This window comes from Dermacentor andersoni, chromosome 5 (genome assembly GCF_023375885.2).
Source record: "Dermacentor andersoni chromosome 5, qqDerAnde1_hic_scaffold, whole genome shotgun sequence".
Taxonomy (NCBI): Eukaryota; Metazoa; Arthropoda; class Arachnida; order Ixodida; family Ixodidae; genus Dermacentor; species Dermacentor andersoni.
The window spans coordinates 6016231-6038264 of record NC_092818.1 but is presented as its reverse complement, the minus strand read 5'-3'; the positions used below and the strand labels follow the sequence as shown (position 1 = coordinate 6038264).

At 48.0% G+C, this 22034-nt stretch overlaps 1 protein-coding gene and 1 long non-coding RNA gene across 3 annotated transcripts in view; one reads left to right on the top strand and one right to left on the bottom strand.

Moving 5' to 3' along the window:
• LOC126529915 (uncharacterized) overlaps positions 1-22034 on the top strand; it is a 934270-nt gene that overhangs the window by 439876 nt on the left and 472360 nt on the right. The window lies entirely within an intron of this gene.
• LOC129384583 (uncharacterized) overlaps positions 1-22034 on the bottom strand; it is a 56900-nt gene that overhangs the window by 32867 nt on the left and 1999 nt on the right. The window contains exons 2-3 of one of the 2 annotated variants that reach the window (XR_008612286.2): positions 21117-21244; positions 18988-19068 (exon numbers count right to left, since the gene is read on the bottom strand). This is a non-coding gene — a long non-coding RNA (uncharacterized lncRNA). Of the gene's footprint in view, positions 1-18987; positions 19069-21116; positions 21245-22034 lie in introns of those variants that run through there. The other variant, XR_008612287.1, reaches the window with a different exon arrangement.

Sequence of the window (22034 nt, the reverse complement as noted above, 5' to 3'; positions counted from 1 at the left end):
GGCATTGCTGACGACGCCTTCAATTTACTGGTGTTTACGAACGTCACCAGCATCGATACGATCCTCAAGGAGTGCCGCCGTATTGAGCATGCTAAAAGCCGCCGGGTATCCCAGCACATCACGCGACTTCCCAACACAGCTGCTACGTCATCCTGTGACGACCTCTTCCACCAGCCGTCGCGATGTGACAACTTGAGCCGCATCATTCGTCGTGAGGTCGAAGCGGCACAACCGGCGGCCCCCTGATTCCCGTCACCTAATCATTCTCCGGTAACAATCTCCTTGATCCAGGGCGTCGTCCGTCAAAAGTTGTCCAACATCGGCTGCAATCCATTCGTTCCATAGGCTCGGAACCTCTTTCTCCACGCACGTCCTCACCGCGCTCTTCTTACTCCTCGTATGCACAGCGCAACCCCTCCGAATGGCGAACCGTGGACGACAAGCCGATCTGTTTTAACTGCCGACGCATAGGACATGTCGCTCACCACTGCCACAGCCGCTGGACTTCTCCGATGCGCTATTCTCCTGATTACCACCCTCGCCCCTCTAGCGCGTCCTTTTCCTTCTCCCCTTCTATGCCCGCTCCATCATCTGACCCTGCGACACCTTTGACACGACCCCGCTGCTCCCGCTCGCCTTCTCCCTCCCGTCGTCAATCTCGCACGCCCCCGTCACGCCGTGCTCCTTCTCCGACCTACTCGCCGCACCCCCGACCGGAAAACTAGACAGTGCAGCTGCTGGAGGTGAAGCTGCATTGACGACATTGGCACGAAATCCTCGCTTCACCCTACCCACGAACAAGAATCTTTTGGACGTTCTCGTCGACAATGTTCCTGTGTGCGCGTTGATTGACACCGGGGCGCATAGGTCTATTATGAGTGCTGATCTTCGCCGTCGGCTCAAGAAAGTTCTGACGCCCGCCCCGAACCGAGTTGTAAAGTCGCTGACGGAGGGACTGTCGCTATTGTTGGCATGCGCTCTGCCCGGCACACCATTGTTGAGAGACACGCGGTCGTTCTCTACACCGTCATCGAGCATTGGCCTCACGAACTCATTCTCGGTCTGGATTTCCTTGCCAGTCATTCTGCCCTCATCGACTGTTCGGCCGGCTCACTTCGCCTTAACTTGCCTCTTCTTGCCGACCATGTGGACCCGCCTCCAAGCCGTTTGAGCTGCATGGATTTTATTCGCCTGCCGCCTCAATCTGTGAAACACGTCGACTTGTCCTCATCAGCTGTACCTGACGGTAATTACGTGGCCGCACCAATTCCGGCAGTTATAGTTACACATGGTGTTACCGTGCCGCACACTGTGCTGACAATTACTGGTAACCGCAACTGCCTTCCCCTTGTCAATTTCACGCTAACCGCGCAAGTTCTGCCTCAGGGGATTTCATTGACAATAATTAGCGCTTTGCAGGATGATGAGATCGAGCCATTCACAGTGGAAGATCGTCACAGCTCGGCCCATACCATGACGTCATCGCACGGTACTGACGTCGACATTAAGAAGATGGTTTCCTCTGACCTTACACCTGTTCAAGCTGAAGCTCTTTGCCGCGTTCTTGAAGGCTGTCGCAACATTTTTTACTTTGACAATCAACCCTTAGGTCAAACCTCCGTCGTGACTCATCGCATAAACACTGGCGATGCCAATCCTATTCACCGACGTCCATATCGTGTTTCTGCGTCTGAACGAGCTGTTATCCAAGAGGAAGTCAAAAAGATGCTTGCAAAAGACATCATCGAGCCTTCCTGAGGTCCCTGGGCTTCTCCCGTCATACTTGTCGAAAAGAAGGATGGCACGTGGCGTTTTTGTGTAGATTATCGCCACCTGAACAAAATCACAAAAAAGGACTGTACCCTTTTCCACGTATTGATGACGCTCTAGACTGCCTGTACGGTGCCACCTATTTTTCTTCTATCGATTTACGGTCCGGCTACTGGCAGATATCCGTCGACGACATGGACCGAGAGAAGACTGCAGTTATTACCCCTGGTGGCCTTTATCAGTTCAAGGTGATGCCTTTCGGTCTCTGCAACGCGCCCGCCACCTTCGAACGAGTGATGGACTCATGGCTTGAGGGGTTCAAGTGGTCCACCTGTTTGTGCTATGTGGACGACGTCATCGTTTATTCGCCTACATTTGACACGCATCTAGACCGTCTTTCATCGATTCTTGACGTGTTCCGCAGCGCTCGTCTCCAGTTGAACTCGTCAAAATGTCACTTCGCTCGCCGCCAAATCACCGTCCTTGAACACCTCGTGGACGCCAGAGGCTTGCGACCTGATCCGGACAAAATTCGCGCCGTTACGAACTTTCCTGTTCCGAAGTCCACCAAGGACGTTCGTAGTTTCGTAGGGCTGTGCTCTTATTTCCGACGCTTTGTGGAGGATTTTGCGACCACCGCACGTCCCCTTACCGACCTCTTGAAGAAAGACGCTTTATTATGCGAAGCATACTAGCCGCACAACCACGCTCTTCCTTGCTGCGCCGCGCGTAGCCGCGTAGCTACCATATGACGTCATAACAGCTGCAAAAGCGGAGGCTCAACTCGTGCGCTCCCTTGCGGCCGCGTAGCTACATAGCCGGGTCTCAGCTCGTGCGCTCGCCTGCGGTCGCACAGATGGTACTGCGGCCTAACTCCCGCTCCTCCCGCTAGGGCACTGACGTCACAACAGCTGCAAGCCGGGCTCAACTCTTGCGCTCGCCTGCAGTCTCACAGCCGGTGCTGCGGCCTAACTCCCGTTCCTCCCGCTAGGGCACTGGCGTCATAACAGCTGTATAAAAGAGCGGCGCGCTCTCGTCGAGGCCAGTTGTACAGCGCGATGGCGGGAAAGGAGAGGGCCACTAGTCAGACCGCAAAGCGCAAGTTACAAAGAGCCACGGAAACGGCCGAAGAACGAGAAGTTCGGCTTGCCAAGCGACGTGCAGAGTACGCGGCTAAACAGCAGCGTTCCTCCACAGAGTCCGAGGTAAAGGATGAAGTTGCGAGTGTATCTGGGAGTACTTCTACTCTAGTATGCTTCGCATCCTGGGCTTAACCTTAGCTAAGCCACAGCCATTTTTTCTTGGGCACCTGACCATGCCGCATCCTTTTCGGAGCTCACTACTCTCCTTACCACGCCTCCAATTCTGGCCCATTACGAGCCCTCATCGACCATCTGGAGTAAACGCCTGGCAACGCCTCTCTGCGGATGTTTCTCCTTTAGGAGGGGACATTATACCGCCGCAATCTCGATCCACACGGCCTTGACCTTCTGCTCGTAATTCCATCACACCTGCGTTCGACTGTCCTCCAACAACTTCACGACACTCCCTTGGCTGGACACTTGGGCGTCTCGCGCACATACGACCGTGTACGCCGTCGATTCTTTTTGCCGGGTCTCGCCCGCTCCGTGCGAGCTACGTTGCCGCTTGTCAGCCCTGTCAGCGCCGGAAGAAGCTCTCCACTCCTCCAGCTGGATGTTTCCAGCCGATCGACATCCCACCGGAACCCATTTCCCGTGTTGGTCTAGACCATCTTGGACCGTTTCCTTTCTCGGGCTCCGGAAATAAATGGGTCGCCGTCGCTACTGATTATGCTACGCGGTACGCAATCACCAAAGCCCTCCCGACAAGTTGTGCCACTGACGTTGCTGACTTTCTGCTCTGTGACATCATTTTACTGCATGGTGCTCCGCGCCAATTACTCACTGACCGTGGCCGAAGCTTTCTGTCGGCAGTCGTCGAGGACATCCTCCACTCCTGCTCGACAAAGCACAAGTTCAGCACGTCCTACCACCCACAGACCAACGGCCTCACGGAGCGCCACAACCGGATCATCGCCGACATGCTTTCGAAGTTCGTTGCCACCGACCACCACGACTGGGATCTTCACTTACCATATGTGACGTTCGCGTATAACTCATTGCGTCACGACACCGCCGGCTATTCACCATTCTATCTCCTATATGGCCGAGAACCCACGTTGCCCTTAGACACTTTGTTCCCCGCGGTCACACGTTCAGCCACTGAATACGCCCTCGACGCGATCGCACACGCCGACCACGCGAGCCAGCTCGCTCGCACCCGTTTCGAGGCCTCGCAGGAGCATCAGAGACGCCTCTATGATTGCCACCATCGCGACGTGGACTTTCCTCCGGGTTCTCTGGTGCTTCTCTGGTCACCCATCCGACGTGTGAGCCTTTGCGAAAAGCTGCTGTCACGCTACACTGGCCCATACCGTGTGGTGCGACAAGTGACCGATGTCACGTCGTATGAAGTCATCCCCGCCAGCCTCTCAGCGTCATCGTCGCCTGCAAGTGACATCGTTCGCGTGGCGAGACTAAAGCCATACCACACACCTTTCACCGCGGATGTGTAGATTAAGCACCGGGACAGTGCTTCTACTGCCGGGGTTGATGCTACGGAACAGCCGCCACAGTGTGGCTGCACTGAGGAGAAAGAAGACGACGTGGGCCCCGCTTGATATAGCGTCGCCATTTTAGCCTTCCGTTAGCTTCCCTGTAAATAAATTGTATATAGCATTGGGCTCCAGCAACACTAACAATATTGACCCAAGTCATCGCTCAGTCGACAACTTAACGCCGATCAGGCCCCGAGTTCCATCTTTCGGTGATCGCTGCTGCTGTTTTCTTTTTCGCGACATATGTCGAACATTAGATGGCACTTACTTCATGGAGCTGCTGGTGTGCCTGGCAAATCAAATCAGCGGTATTTTGTAGGTAGGCTTTATTATGTGTGGTAATAATCCTTGCATGCGCCGACAACTCTCATAGGTTGTCGCTCTTAACAGCATATTCACCAAAGCGATCGCTCAGTCGACAATTTATCGCGACTGGGGCACCGAGTTCCGTCGCTCGATGACCATTGCTGCTTTCTTCTATCCCCGTGAAAAATGCAGAATACTATATGGGACGTAATTCATGGAGCTGCTGCTACTGCTGCCAAATCAAATAAGTGGTATGTTGAAGGTAGGATGCACACTGAGTGCCATCAATCCTAGTACGTGTCGTCTACTCCTGTATATTACCGGTATGTACACGATAATGGCTCAAGCGGTCACTCAGTCGACAAGTTCGCGCCGATCAGGCAGCGAGTTGCGTCGCTCGATGATCGCTGCTGCTTTCTTCTTTTCGCGTGCAAAATGCCGAACACTAAATGGCACGCACTTTATGGAGCAGCTGCTGCGGCTGCCGAATCAAATCAGCGGTATTTTGAAGGTAGGTTTTATTCTTCGTGCGATCAATCCTCCTACGTGCCGTCTACTCCCATAAATTGCCGCTCTGAACATCATATCGTCCCGCGCTAAGGCAAGCGTAGCCAGACACGAAAAATGCCAAACACTAAGCGACGGTTCTCCAGCTTACGCGGGATCTTTGACTTCGTCGTCTCCTTCGCCGTTTTGCTGGGCAGGCAAGATTGACCGTTGGCGGGCTCAAAACACCCCCCCCCCCCCAGGGGGCATTATTCCCCCTCCTAATGAAGCATCGACTCGATGCTTAAAGACAAGACGTGCACGGAAAGTACACAAATTGGGTAAGACAAGAAAAAGGGGGGGAACGCGCAGCACACATACGGACATGCACACGAGGCAAAAATTGTGTTCTGAGGTCGGGAACAAAAAAAAAAAAAAACGCTTCGCAAATTTTTTGGAGAACGATGCGACGACGGCAAAAACAAAGTTTGTTTCACCACTACACTTAACATCATCGTGTTAAATACGGCTTGAGGTGGACGATATTGTCACGTGGTGGTGACGTTGAGTAACACAGTAGCAATACTGTGTTACTCCAGAAACTCCAATACTGTTACTCCAGAAAACGACTTTCCAGAAACGTCGGACAATGCAGGCGCGTCCCGCGCTGTGCGATTACAGATTGTTAAGCGGCGAAACGTGGTCGCCCGGAAAAGATAAGTACACGCGTCAATATGTACAGTCTGCGTGTGGTAAATGGCGCTTGGGCGATGGTAGGTCTCCGTCTGGAATCAATTCATAGTTCACGTCGCTTACATGCCGTAGTACTGTGTATGGTCCGAAGTACTTGCTCAGGAGTTTCTCGCTGAGTCACCACTGTAATGGGGGTCCAAACACAAACATGGTCACCAGGCTCACAGGTAACTTGTCGATGCTGAAGATTGTACCTTATTGCATCTGCAAACTACTGCTGTCTTATGTGCACACGGGCCAGTTGACGTGCTTCCTCGGCGCGCTGAATGTACTCCTCGACGTCAGGAGCTAGCTGATCGAGCTTATCGATGTATTCATATGGAATAATGGCGTCTAGCATAGTTTGAACATCTCGACCATAAACGAGGCGAAACGGCATGAATCGTGTAGTTTCCTTCGTGGCAGTGTCATACGCAAACGTTACGTACGGCAGGATTTCGTCCCACGTTTTGTGCTGCACATCGACGTACATAGTGAGCATCTGTGCCAGTGTTTTGTCTAGTCTTTCTGTCAAGCCGTTAGTCTAAGGGTGGTATGCAGTGGCCTTTCGATGACTCGTGTGACTCAACTTGAAGATGTCGTCCAGAAGCTTTGCCGTAAATTCCGTCCATCGGTCAGCGAGAATGAATAACGGTGTGCCATACCGAAGCACAATGAGATGCATAAAAAACTGGGCAACTTCAGATGCAGCCCTGCGTGGTAGTGCCTTCGTTCTCAGCGTAACGTGTCAAGTATTCAGTTGCGACAATGATCCACTTATTGCCGGCGGAAGACAAGGGAAATGGTCCAAGAAGGTCTATTCCAACTTGATCAAACGGTGTACGCGGAGGGTCGATGGGTTGTTGAAGGCCTGCAGGCTTGAAGGGTGGTGACTTGCGGCGATGGCATTCATGGCATGCTTTCACGTAGCGCTGGACGCAAGCAGCCAGTCTAAGCCAGTAGTGCAGTTGCCGTACCCTTTCCAGAGTCCTAGAATAGCCCAAGTGACCAGATGTCGGCTGGTCGTGGCAGGTTAATAGGAGGTCTTCGCGAAGGGCTTGAGGCACTACTAGATCAGGTTTGTCGCCGACACCTGTGTTTCTTTTGTATAAGATGCCCTATCGTAGGCAAAATGACGACAACCGCCGCGAAAAAGGGCGAGGAATGGACGCGATGCCGCCTTCTAAGTGATTGATGATGGGCCTTAACTCAGCGTCCGATCGCTGTTTAGGGAGCAGATCCGGCTTTCTGAGGGCTCCCAGGAACGCGCTGTCGTCGTCCTCGTCAGGATTCTGAAAATCAACAGGTGCTCTTGATAGCGTGTCAGCATCATGTTTTCTGCCTGACTTGTATACTATGGTGAGGTTAAACTCCTGGAGTCGCAGACTCCAACGTGCCAATCGTCCAGAAGGGTCTCGAAGGTTGGTCAACCAGCACAAAGCGTGATGATCGATCACAACTTTAAATGGCCCCCGTAGAGATAGGGTCTAAACTTTGTAGTAGCCCAAGTAACTGCGAGGCACTCCTTCTCTGTGGTGGAATAACTGGACTCGGCGCGTGACTGAGTGCCGCTTGCGCAGGCGATAACTCGTTCAGTCCCGTCTTGCCGTTGCACCACGATAGCCCCGAGACCTATATTGCTGGCGTCAGTGTGTACTTCTGTGTCCGCATCCTCACCAAAATTACCCAGCACGGGAGGAGAAGACAATCGACGTTGTAGCCCCGCAAAAGTGGTCTGTTCTTCATCAGTGAAGAGGAATGGCGCGTCGTCACGCGTAATGCGAAATAGCGGCTCTGCAATCTTCGAAAATTTTTTAATGAAGCGTCGATAATATGCACACAAGCCCAGAAATCGTGGTACACTTTTCTTGTCGCTTGGAGCGGGAAAAGCAGCTACGGCAGCAGTCTTCTCGGGATCGGGCCGAACACCTGCTGCGCTCACGACGTGACCAAGGAACTTCAGTTCCTCGTAACCGAAATGACATTTCTCTGGTTTGAGTGTAAGGTCAGCCGATCGAATGACTTCGAGTACATTCCGAAGACGTCGAAGGTGCTCGTCAAACGTTTCCGAAAAGACAACGACATCATCGAGATAGACGAGGCGCCTTTTCCATTTGAGGTCAACGAGAACGGTATCCATCATTCGCTGGAATGTGGCTGGAGCGGTACAGATGCCGAAAGGGAGTACTCTAAATTCGTAAAGGCCCTCTGGAGTCACCAACGCAGTTTTCTCGCGGTCGCGCTCACCTATTTCGATTTGCCAGTAGCCACATTTCAGATCAACAGAGGAGAAATACTTCGCGCGTCTCAGCCTGTCCAGAGAATCGTCGACACGAGGCAACGGGCACACGTCTTTCTTCGTGACGTTGTGTAGGTTCCGGTAGTCAAAACAAAACTAAAGCGTGCCATCTTTCTTTTTAACAAGAACGACTGGCGTTGACCAGGGACTGCATGAAGGCTGTATTACGCCGTCTTGAAGCAAACTCCTTCACCTGCCTTTGAATGGCATGCCGTTCGGTCAAGGAAACACGATAAGGCTGTTGCCTTATGGGGGACAAGTTATCATAGGTGATGATACGGTGTTTCGTAATCGATGTTTGACGTATCTTCGACGCCCTTGCAAAGCAAGAGTGGAACTCGAGCAACAGCTCGCGCAGGGATTGTTGGTTCTCTTCAGGAAGCGTTGGACTAATGTCGACGTTGCGTAGAGGTGCGTCAGCAGTGTCGATTGCCTCGGAAACAAAACACTCAGTGACATCGGCGATCGGGTCGGCGTAGGCGATGAGAGTACCGGGGAAAAGGTGCCGGTGTTCGCAGCTGAAGTTCATGACAAGAACCCCAGAGTGACCATCATGCAGATGAATAAGGATTCTTGCTACGCAAACACCTTGATAAAGCAGGAGAGAGCGATGGGTTTCTGCGACTGCTTCACTTTGTAAATGTCTGTCACATGCCACTTGAACCACGACACTTTCACGCGGCGGTAATGTGGCAGCCTCGTCGATGACACGAAGGCTCGAGGGTGGATGGTGTTGGTCGTCGCTGCGACGCTCTTTGTCAAAAAAGTGACGAGGCGTTGTCGAATGTTGATGATAGCTCCGTGCTCCCTGAGAAAGTCCATGCCGATGATTAGGTCTCGAGAACACTGAGGGAGAATGCTCAAGATGGCAACAAACCTAGAGCCATGAATCTGTATTGCTGCCGTGCACATGTTGAGTGGTGTGACAATGTGGCCGCCAGGTGTACGAACTGGCGTTTGATTCCAAGGCGTCGTCACTTTCTTCTGAAGGGTGGCCAGTTTTTCGTTGATTATAGAATCCGTTCCAGTGCCAGCTAAAGCAGTCATTTCACGACCATCGAGCAGTACAGGAATGTCCAAGGAAATTCTTCTTCTGTAATCAGCAGGTACTGTCGTCGTCGATGTATCGTCGGTCGGCGTACACATCAGTAGGGGTTCTTGAGCATATCCAGACAGAGCGGCCTCGCCCCCGAAGGCCGCTGTGGTGAGTTTTGCCGGCGCGGGCTGGGAGACCGACCCTGCACCACGCTCGAATACGTACGGCGAGTCGGCGAAAACCGCCGCGGCGAAGGGGAGCGTGACTGGCGTTGAGCTGATGGGGATCAGCGCTGCTGGGCAACGTGTTCTTAAATTTCAGGAGGACGCTCGCCGAACCTAGATTGCGGCGAGTTTGGTGATAATCCGCGTAGTCCAAGCTCATTATAGGAGCACTGTCGGCAGACATGCCCAGCTTCGCCACAATGAAACCAAAAGGGACGGCGATCAGGTGCCCGCCACACGTCTGATTCCTTTGGGGCCTGTCGGTGGTCCTGGTAATACGCGGCTGTTTGGACGGGCTGTAGCATTGGTGGGCACGCGGTGCGAAGCGGAGAGGGAGGTAGGGCAGGTTGCCTCAAAGCTTGCGAATATTACATACGGAGGCTGTCAGTTCTTAGCGGTCGAGTTTCTTTGTTGAAGGGTGCTTCTCTTAGCGCATACTGGACTTCATCACGGAGAACGCTGGACAAGGGGCTGGGCGTCGGCTGTGAGGGTGGCGAGTTTCTGGAGTTCTTCGCGGATCACGGAACGAATGAGCTCTCTAAAGAAATTGGCGTGGCCCCCGAGAGCTCCAAAGAAGTCCTTAGGTGAGGCAGCGTTCACTTGACGTTCGTATGATGGTACCCGCTGCCGAAGAGTCTGTTCCTTGGTGACGGCCTCGGAAAGAAATTTTGACACAGTCTTGGGAGACTTGCGCACGAGACCGCCGAATAGCTGCTCTTTCACTCCGTGAATCAGGTACCGCACCTTATTTTCTTCCGACAAGCTGGGGGCGGCTCGTCGAAGGAGACGCGTCCTGTCCTCGACATACATTGCGACACCTTCGTTCGGCATTTGTATACGGAACTGGAGATCACGCTCAGCTCGCTCTCGTCGTTCAGGGCTCGCATACCTCTCAAGAATCCGGCGTTAGGATTTTGCCTATGATGTTAGGGCATCTGCACGGTTCACTACAAACACGTGCGCCATCATTAAAGCTGAAATATACGTTTTTGTCAGTTTGTCTGCCTCATCCCACTTGTTGAATGCGGTAAGACGTTCATAGTGCACCAGCCAATTTTCAACATCCTCATGTATGGCGCCGTGGAAGGGATTCGACGTTCGTGGGTTGAGTAGAGTACAATGAATCGGCGTTGTGCTGTCAATACCAGTTGGGGTGGTCAATGCTGCCACTCTCTCTGGGAGGAGTCCAAACTCAGGGGCTTGTCCATGGATCCTTCTGCTGGCGTGGTGTACAGGCGTAACCACCGGTCTGGGGCTGGAGCTCCCGCTGCTCGGAGGGGTTCGGTGCATAGATTAGATTACCCCGCACCTCCACAAGCTTGTCACGCGCTAAGGCAAGAGTAAGCAACAGTACGAGCAGCCAGACACGAAAAATGCCAGGCTGTAAGCGACGCTGACGCGGGATCTTTGACTTCGTCGTCTTTGTCGCCGTTTTGCTGGGCACGCAAAACTGGCTCAAAACGTGGGTCAAAACGTGGCTTCGCTGGCTCAAAACACCAGCTGACAATATTCACCCAAGCAATCGCTCATTCGACAACTTAACGCCGATCAGGCCCCGAGTTCCCTCGTTCGTTGATCGCTAGTGCTGTTTTCTTTTCCTGTGACATAAGACGAAGATTAGATGGCACTCAGTTCATGGAGCTGCTGGTGTGCCCGCCAAATCAAATCAGTGGTATTTTGTCGGTAGGCTTTATTATGCGTGGGATTAACCCTTGCACGCGCCTCCAACTATCATAGGTGGTCGCTCTTAACAGGATATTCACCAAAGCAATCGCACAGTCGACAACGTATCGCCAGTGATGCGTTGAGTTCCTTTGCTCGATTATCGGTGCTGTTCTCTTCTTTTACCCTACAAAATGCCGAACACTACATGGCACGTACTTAAATGAGCTTCTGCTACGGCTGCCAAATCTAATCAGCGGTATTTTGAAGGTAGGCTTTATTCTTCGTGCGATCAATCCTTGCAGGTGCTGCTAACTCCCATAGATAATCACTCTAAATAGTATATTCACCAAAGCCATCGCTCAGTCGGAAACCTTTCGCCGAGCAGTCACCGAGTTCCGTAGTTCGATGATCACTGCTGCTTTCTTCTTTTCCCGTGCAAAATGACGAATACTACACGGCACGTACTTCATGGAACGGCTACTAGGTCTGCCAAATCAAGTAAGCAGTATTATTAAGGTAGGCTTGATATCCGTGAGATCAATCATTGCACGCGCCGCCAACTCCCTTAGATTCTCCCTCTGAACAGGATATTCACTAAAGCGGTCGCTCAGTCGACAATTTGTGGCTAGTGAGGCACCGAGTTCCGTCGCTCGATAATCGCTGACGGTGTCTACATTTCCCGGGAAAAAGGACGAACACTACTGTGCCCGTAATTCATGGAGCTGCTGCTGCAGCTGCGAAAGCAAATCAGCGGTATCTTTAAGGTAGGCATTATACTCCGTGCGATCAATCCTCGCACGTGCCGCGAACTTTCATATATTGTCGCTCTAAACAGGACATTCACCAAAGTGATCGCTGAGTCGGCAACTTAGCGCCAGTGAGGCACCGAGTGGCTTCATTAATTGATTGCTGCTAATTTCTTTTTTTCCCCTGAAAAATACCGAACGTACACGTACTTTGCACGTACTTCATGGAGCTGCTGCTGTGGCTTCTAAATCCAATCTGCGGTATTCTTAAGGTAGGCTGTATTCTCTAAAGACTTTTAAGGAAAACCTGGAAGACTCAGGGAATTCGAAAATTCCATCTCGGTGGACACCCTCTAGGTCCCTGCACGATCAAGCTGCTGTTCCGGCTGCCAAATAAAATCAGCGTTTCTTTTTTTTCAAGGTAGCCCTAATACTCCGTGCGATGAAAACTCGCAACGGTCCCCTACTGCCGTAGATTGCCGCAATGAACAGGATATTGATCCAGGCAATCGCCTAGCCGACAACATTGCGCCGATAAGTTTCCGAGCACCGTCGTTCTATGATCGCTGTCGCTTTCTTCTCCTTATGTGTAAAATACCGAGGATTGTGGGAGCGCGATTGATATAGCTGCTGTTGCGGTTTCCAAATAAGGTCAGTGGCTTACTAAAGGTTGGCTTTACACTCCATGCGGTTGAATCATCACAAGCGCCTTCTACACATGTAAATTGCCGCTCTGAGCAGGGTATTGATCCAAAGCAATTCTTCTTTTCTCGGGCCAAATCCCGAGCACAAGACCCGCGATTATTCGAGCTGCTGTTATGGATGCCAAATAAAATCAGCGGTTTCTTGAAGGTAGGCTTTATACTCCATGCGAGGGTTCCTCGTAAGCACCGTGTGCTCCCGTAAATCGCCGCTCTGAGCAGGATATTCAGCAAAGTAATCGCGCAGTGGGCAACTCAGCGACGATGAAGTACCGCGCGCCGTGCTCGATGATCGCGGCTGCTTTCTTCTTTTCTCGTCAAACATGCCGAACACTAGACACCTGCTTGTTCCAGCTGCTGTTGTGGATTCCAAATAATATCGGCGGTTTCTTGAAGGTAGGCTTTATACGCCGTGCGACTAATCCTCGCAAGCGTCGTGGACTTCCGTAAATCGCCACTCTGAACAGGATATTCACAAAAGTAATCGCGCCGTGGGCAACATAGCGACGATGAAGTACCGAGCGCCGTTGTTCGATGATCGCTGATGCTTTCTTCTTTTCTCGAGCAAAATGTCGAACTCTACAGACGAGCTTGATCAAGCTGCTGTAGCGGATTTAAAATAAAATCAGCGGTTTCTTGTAGGTAGCCTTTATACTCCGTGCGGAGAATCCTCGCAAGTTCCGTGTACTTCCGTAAATCGCCACTCTGAACAGTATATTCACCAAAGTAATCCCGCAGTGGAGAACTTAGCGCCGATGAAGTACCGAACGCAGTTGTTCGATGATCGCGGATGCTTTCTTTTTTCTCGTGTAAATAGCCGAACTCTAGGCAAGAGCTTGTTCGAGCTGCTGTTGTGGATTCCATATAAAATCAACGGTTTCTTGAAGGTAGGCTTAATACACCGTAGAAGGAATCCTAACAAGCGCCGTGTACTCCCGTAAATCGCCGCTCTCAACAGGAAATTCACCAATGTTTTCGCGCAGTGGGTAACCTAGCGACGATGAAGTACCGAGCGCCGTGTTCGATGATCGCTGCTGCTTTTTTCTTTTCTCGTGCAAAATGCCGAACACAGACACGTGCTTGTCCGAGCTGCCGTTTTAGATGCCAAATAAAATCAGCGGTTTCTTGAAAGTAGGCTTTATACTCCGAGCGAGGAATCATCGCAAGCGCCGTGCACTACCGTAAGTCGCCGCTCTGTATAGAATAATCACAAAAGTAATTGCGCCGTGGGCAACTTAGCACCGATAAAGTGCCGAGCGCCGTTGTTCGATGATCGCTGATGCTTTCTTCTTTTATCATCTAAAATGCTCAACTCTAAACACGTGCATAATCCATCTGCTGTTGTAGATACCAAATAAAATCAGCGGTTTCCTGAAAGTAAGGTTTATACTCCGTGCGAAGAATCTTCGCAAGCGCCGTGTACTCCCGTAAATCGCCGCACTGTACAGGGTATTCACAATTGTAATCATGCCGTGGGCAACTTAGCTACGGTGAAGTACCGAGCACCGTTGTTCGATGATCGCTGCTGCTTTCTTCTTTTCTCGTGTAAAATGCCGAACACTAGACACGTACTTGTTCGAGCTGCGGTTTTGGATTGTATTGTATTGAAAAGAAATATATTGTATTTGGAAAGAAACCAATATTGGAAAGAAACCAATAAACAAACAAACAAACAAACAAACAAACAAAAAAAAAAATCTGCGGTTTCTTCAAGGTAGGCATTTAATCGCCGAGCGAGGCATCGTTGCAAGCGCTGTGTACTCCCGTAAATCACCACTTTGAACAGAATATTTACCAAAGTAATCGCGCAGTGGGCAAATTAGCGCTGATGAAGTACCGTGCGCCGTTGTTCGATGATCACTGATGCTTTCTTCTTTTCTCGGTTAAAATACCGAACTCTAGACGTGAGCTTGATCGAGCTGCTGTTACGGATTCCGAATAAAATCAGCGGTTTCTTGACGGTATCCTTTATACTCCGTGCGAAGAATCCGCGCAAGTGCCGTGTACTTCCGCAAATCGCCACTCTGAACAGGATATTCACCAAAGTAATCGCGCACTTGGCAACTTATTCACGATGAAGTACACACTAAACATTTCAACACCCTTAAGGGTGTAAATCAGTTTGGCGCCAGACGAACACCCTAAGGGTGCTCTTGTCTACACCCTACAGTTGGGGTGCAATTATAGCACCCTTGAGGAAGGGTGTCCAGCAAAATAAATTTAGAGTGTAGGGGTGCAAGTACATATTAACGCCCATCTATGTGGGTGTTGGAAGGGTGTACACCCTTTTATTTCTAGTGTGTACGGAAGGCAGGTTCGGCAGTACACGCCTTCAATTACTACTATGTACAGCGATCCACGCGTAACTCTCGCGTGTGCCAGAAGGTTCAAGTTCGGCTACCAAACGCACCGTGGAACAGCCGGCCTTGAAGCTTCGATGGGCACACACACACCTATACGTGTGGATCACATTACATATTAGTAATTCACGGTGTATATTGCAAAACCTGTCTTCGCTGCACAAATACAACCTTGCAAATGTCACTTTTGAGCATGTATATCAACACCAATGGTTATCACGATTTCCAGATCCACATAACATGCAACACAGACTGGTACGATATATGCTGCATTTTTAAGAAAAATGTAAATATATTTATCGCATGCTGCAATACAGAGTACAATATATACATAAATCACATGAAATATAAACATGCACAATCATTAAACACATCGGTAAGTACAAGAACATGTACATTTCCCACAAAAGTATCTAAAATATATGTATTGATCAAATCTGTTATTAGAGAAGAAACTATGTATAGCAGCACTGAAAGAGCCTGAGTTGACCTCGCAGTCTTGGGCCACATAAAGGAATAAATTTACAGTATAAGGCTCAATGAACGAAAATTCAAGTTTTGATGCCATTAAAAAAAGGAACATTGCAAAGGTGAATTAGGGGAGTAATTGAAATGCAGAGCAAATGCACAAGACACCTGTTACTTTGTACACTAATGTAATCGCAAAGCATTATGAAAAGTTTGGAAAGTCGATGTAAGCATAACTGGCCAACATTTTTCGGACTGAAACAATACTTTCCAAGCATAGATGTGCTTTAAGTGAGGTTTAAGCCAGCAGCATTATTGCTAATTTTCTCTTTCCAACAAGATTACTTGAACACGAAAAATATGTAGAATTTATAGTGCCTACATAGTTTGTCCTCTTTTGTGAAACGAGAGTTCTCTGTGCTAAAAGTGCTGTGTAGCAGATTTTCTAACTACAATTCCAGTTTCTATAAGTTTCTGTCTTGTAACCCGGAGGCACTGGTACATATACAATATGCAGTTTGAAAATAGGTTCTTTTCTTACTATAAATCAAGAGTGAGTATTGCACATTAACTATTGTGTGGGTGCAAGGTGCAGTAGAAGGCCTGATAAAAGCAAACCACTGTTGATTAAACAATTTTGCTGAGCACGAAAGGTGGACAGTGTTTTAAAATACATAGTAAATTTCAAAATTATTTGCACTTAGATCCAGTAATACAAGATTAGGGCTTGCTGTAGCATGTGAGTATGCAAGTTAGCAAATATGGTTTAATAATTAAGCCATACTCTGGTTACTTAAAGAACACAGGCACAGGCAGTCATGTAAAAGTTCAAGTTTAATATCACACCGTTAACATTTGCCAGCAAATGGTCGTATCAAACATTATAAGTATACTGAAAACGGTGCTTTCGTGGGATAGTTGGCAATTAATGCGAAAAAATTACGTACAGCATGAATTACAAGGACTGTGAGAGACGACATAGACTGCGCTGACTTCCAATATTTTATTGCGTTGCCACATTGTGTGTATGTATACAAGAGCAGGCATGCGCAGAAAATGAGTCACAAGGGGCGTCTAACAGCAAGTCATTGTACTAAGGACGTGGTCACCTGAAAAAAAAAAGAAATATTACAATTTCTATCTCTTGAGTACAAGACTTCACTAGGGTCAGCGTGATAGAGGGGGCACTAACGCACACACTACCCAGTTTTCTGGTGAAATTTGCTTCTATAGTTTCCCGGATGACCTGTTAGCTGTGTCTCACTAGAACTTCCGTATCTTCTAAGAGAGGCTCGCAGTCACAGTCCCGGGGCAATGGATGCCCAAGTGGCCTTGAACAGTGTTATGGGCGTTATAGTGCTCTCTTAAACGATCATTTAGGCTACTGCCTGTCCGTCCAACATATTTACTGCCTCAAAATAGGGGAATATGGTAAACCAAATTCGTTGCACATATCGCAAAACGTTTTCTGTGCGCGACAGAGCAAGATTTCTGACGTGATTTGGGCGCGTTTACGCACTTAAAGAGCTTTGCCAGCTTTTCCGGGATTGAGAAAAGGCCTGTGATTCCTGGAGGTTGCCGAATCTTTTTTAGCCTATCGGAGGCATCGTGCACATACGGTGGCACTGCGAACCTATGTCTTTCAACTGGCTGGTTCCTTGACTGAGCGGGCTCATCACGGTTTGTGACCCTCAGAAGCTGTTCCACTGTGGCTGAAATTAAGGCCAAAGGGTAGTCAACCCTAGAAAGGTGATCAACCTGTGCAGCAAGACTATGTTGTATCTCGTGTGAACAAGATTTATTGAGGCTGTTAACGAGGCAAAACTTTTAATACCTCATTTAACGAGCTTTGAGTGTGCAGAGTTAAAGGGCAAGAGTGACTTCTTACTTCTCAGTTCGAAGCACCAGCCTGAGATCTACAAAGCGCGAGGAATCATCAATGGGGACCTCATGCGTTAGTTGTAGAGGCTTTCTTAAACATCTCCAAGACTCCCGAAGCAGCAGGCTCGAAAGCGTGATCAGTGCAATCAATGAATACCACGTAGTCATTCACAAACCTGCACACTTTAACAGGAGACGCATCTAGGTGACCTTCAATATTGCAATCATGATGAGCTAGATAAATATAACCAAGTGGCAGCACCAGGCATGATCCTATACAAACACCATTTATTTGTATATTGTGTAGGATCATGCCTGGCGCCGCCACTGAGTGATATTTATCTAGCTAATCATGACTTAAATATTCAAGGTCACCTAGATGCGTCTCCCGCTGTCAAAGTGTGCTCGTTTGTGGACGACTACCTGGTATTTATTGATTGCACTGATCATGCTTTTGAGCCTGCTGCTTGAGAGACTTCGAGATCTTTGAGAGCTGCGGCCTCTAGAACTAACAAATGAGCTCCCCATTGATGATTCTTTGCGCTTTTTAGATCTCAGACAGTGCCTCGCAAATAAACAGGTGGGCTAGTGCTTTGAACCGAGAAGCAAGAAGTCACTCTTGCCCTTTAACTCTGCACATTCAAAGCTTGTTAAACGAGGTATTGTAAAGATTTGCCTCGTTCACAGCCTCAATAAATCTTGCTCACATGAAATGCAAGATAGTCTTGCTGCACAGGTTGATCCCCTTTCTTGGGTTGGCTACCCTTTGGCCTTAATTTCAGCCACAGTGGAACAGCTTCTGAAGGGCACAAAACGTGATGAGCGCACTCAGTCAAGGAACCAGCCGGTTGAAAGACAGGGTCGCAGTGCTACCGTATGTGCATGATGTCTCCGATAGGCTAAAAAAAGATTTGGCAACCTTCAGGAATCCCAGTCCTTTTCTCAGCCCCGGAAAAGCTGGCAAAGCTCTGTAAGCGTGTAAAAGCGCCTAAATCGTGTCAGAGTTCTTGCTCTGTCGGGCACAGAAAACGTTTTGCGATATGTGTAACGAATGTGGTTTACCATATTCCCGTTTTGAGGCAGTAAATACGTTGGACGGACAGGCAGGTGCCTAAATGATCGTTTAAGAGTGCACTACAACATCCATAACACTGTTCAAGGCCACTTGGGCATTCATTGCTAGTACTGCCGCTGCATGCCCCTCTTTGAAGATGCGCAAGTTCTAGCGAGACACAGCTCACCCGGTACATTATTGGAGCTTATTTCACCAGAAAAATGGGTAGTGTGTGCATTAGTGCCCCCTCTATCACGCTGACCCCTAGTGAAATCTTGTATCTCCACAGATAGAAATTGCGATTTTTTTTAAGTGACCATGTTCCTAGTACAATGACTTGCTGTTAGAACACCCCTTGTGACTGCCTTTCATTTTCTGTGCATGACCCTTCTTGTGTATAAACACACCATGCGGAAACGCAATAAAATATTGTTGGAAGTCAGCGCAGTGTATGTCATCTCTCGCAGTCCTTGTCCTTCACACTGTACGTCATTTTTATACTGAACAGTGAATATTAATTGATTCAAAATTAGAAAAAATATAGTACACATCTGAGCTGCAAGAATGCAATTGATACAGCAAATGACGTTTAGCTTTCCAAAAGAAAAAAAAATTCACATTTAACCCCGAGGTGCAGGGACTCCATTCTCTGAGCATCTTGACCAATAAATGCAGCGCATGGCATTGCTGGAATCTTGCATACTGCATTAGCAAAATAAGAAGAGAATCATGAGAGTCCAGTCTGTGCAGTTACACATGTGCACTGTGGAAACTTTGATAAGGCAACAAGCTCCTGAAAGTAACAAACTTAATTAATGTGACTGGGAACAATGAACAGCTCAGGCAACTGGGCAAGACGGGTGAAAGGTAGGAGAAATTTCTATTTTGCAAATTTAGGAATTGCATTTACTGTGAACACTAAACCACTATGTCACTGTGAATACAAGGCACATACAGCAGCAAAAGCAAATAAATTTACAGTAGCCTTTTCATCATAGAAAATAAGAGTGAATAAAATTTAAGGACACTACCAATGACATCTCTCAACAACAGAAATTTGTCCAAGAGTGTGTATGTGACCTTAATATAAAATTTACATCAAATGTGCAATATATCTCTGCATTACACTTTATAAGTACTGCAGCTGAGAACCTTACGGGATATGGCACATTAAGACTGACATGCACAAGACATTAAAAAATGACTATTTTTACACAACATTGCCCTAGGAGACAAAGAGTAGTTTTACAGAGTGCACACAAAATGAAAATGAGAGAACCCCCACTGGCATTCTCATTTGCCCTGCAATACATGCATCCAGCCCAACAATCTCCAACTCCCCAATGCAGTTTATTAGACCCTTTCTGTATTTCTTATTTACAAATTTAGTAAGAATTGACATTTCGGCATACCTTCCTTGAAAATTTAGCATGTGTTAACTATTTGTTTTAGAGCACGCCCCTTTCTTTCAATGGGTTAGCTTGGCAAACGGTGACAAGTAGTATTCTCAAAGATCATAAGTTTAAATAAACTTATGATCCTTCGTCATGCTCCCACTTTCTATTTCATGCTCTAAACTGTGATACCCCTCCTAGGCAGTTTATGTTATTCTGCGAATACATACATGGTCCTTCTTTGTGCAGCCTCTCAACTAGAGCCTGAAATTTCTTGTCTCCAAAAAAAAAAATAAACTTTACCGCCCAAAATATATTGCACGGTTACCCCTCACTTGGGTGGTGGGGAGGGATTGTATATAAGTGTTCACATATTCAATGAACCTCAGAGCCACAACCATTTCTCATCCTGTGTTGCCACTACCCGCATGAGTCGCAATGGTTGTAAATTGGCTACCCACCCTTTCCCGCCTAAAAGTACATTTTGCCACATGGAAAATGACCACAGCATTGCATTTGATTGAATGAGTCCTCCTGTGCATGTTTTTTTTATCGTCTTGTAATGGCTAGGTTCAACATGGTCAAGTTGTCTGAAAACTGCCAAGCCCCAACCAATACTTTGTGTAGTTTCAAAATTATGAAACATTCATTTTTCAAGACTTGTCCTAAATTAAGCATGAGGCAGATTTTCATGAAGCAAATGAGGAAAGGTTGTGCTTAGTGACAATGATAGACCTGCTATATCCTGCAAAACTGTGTGAAATGACATATGCTTGCAATTTTCATGAGCAGCTAGCTCAGTGCAAGAAATAGGCGCAATGCCTACGGAAATGCTTTTTAACACCCATGAGAGGTCCTAGTTTCTTGTAATTTCTTCAAATCCCTTGCAGTCTAGATTGCAATTCGGCGCATTTTAATATTGTATTTGAAATAAAAACAGCTCAAGTATTAAGGTTTTGAGAGTTATACAGGATCAAATTAAAGGTAGAAGAGTAATGCAACGAGCAAATAACAAGCTCATTGCAGAGTAAAGAAATATTCCTTTGCTGCAAAAACATTGGTAGCAGGAAGGTCATACGAAATTAGCACTGAATGCACAATAAAGAATATCATGCTGGAAGGCCCCGTCTGTGAATATTCTTGCACAAAGAAAATCATCATTATGAAAGGCCATCAAGAAAATGCAAGTGTATGCTTTGGATCAGCAGTCATACCTGCAGTATGCATTACAATCGGCAATATTTAAAAACACACACACAACTGCATATGATATCAAGCTTAGGCCGCCAAGGAGCCTCAGAGTTTTAAATTATTACTTGACTTACAATATTAAACTACACACCTATGTCTACTTACAATGTTGTCTTCCCAACTGCTTCCTAGAAGACATCAACCATCTACCTGTAGGCGAACGCAAGTGGCTTGCTCTTGATGGAGGGCACCAAGGCTGGGCATTGTGAAAGTTATGCTATCTTCTGCTTGAGCTGCGAGAAACAACACTCTAAGATAAACAAATGTTATTAGAATAAAAGACAAGATAACTGGCAATGAGCCTCGTTTTGGTTTGCACGAGAAAAGCAAGAAATATGGACTCTGCACTGCTTACTGAAAAAGAAGCAAGCTTCCTTGCAGATGTTGCAGTCATGCATTAAGATTGTCACACAGCTGCATGTTTGTATGCTCATATGCTGCTGTCGCTACTGTGCCAGCATGCTTTGCATAGCTTATTATTTCAAGTTATATTGATTATTGTGTTTTCTTGCCAATTTTTGGCAAATAGCACCAGCAAAGAAGTAGCTCACTTACACACACACTCCTTTGTGAGGAGCGAATTCACACACGCACGCAGGCATGCACGCACACACACACACACGCACAAGCCTCTACCACATAAGCAGCTTCCCACGCTTGACACACTCCATTTTTTATCCTGTGACACTCCTACTGCTAAAGCATAAAAAAGCCTTCGTGTGACCAACCCCAAACTCCTCAACCTACACTTCCAGCTTATACACTTACTCGAGAGCCAGGACAAGCCTTCTAGCTTCCCCAGTGCTCCAAACTGTAGTTACGAATTTCAATAGGGCTATAGGCGACAGCTCTCGAAGGGCATGCAAACTACCCGGAGAGACCTAAAGCTTGCATATGATACCTCTAAAGCGCAACAACAACACTTCAAATTTTCAAAATTTATTAAAGCTCCTGAAGAAAATTGCTATATACGTAGGACGGGGGGTCTCGAATAACCTGCTGTTCACAATTTCAGCGGTTGTC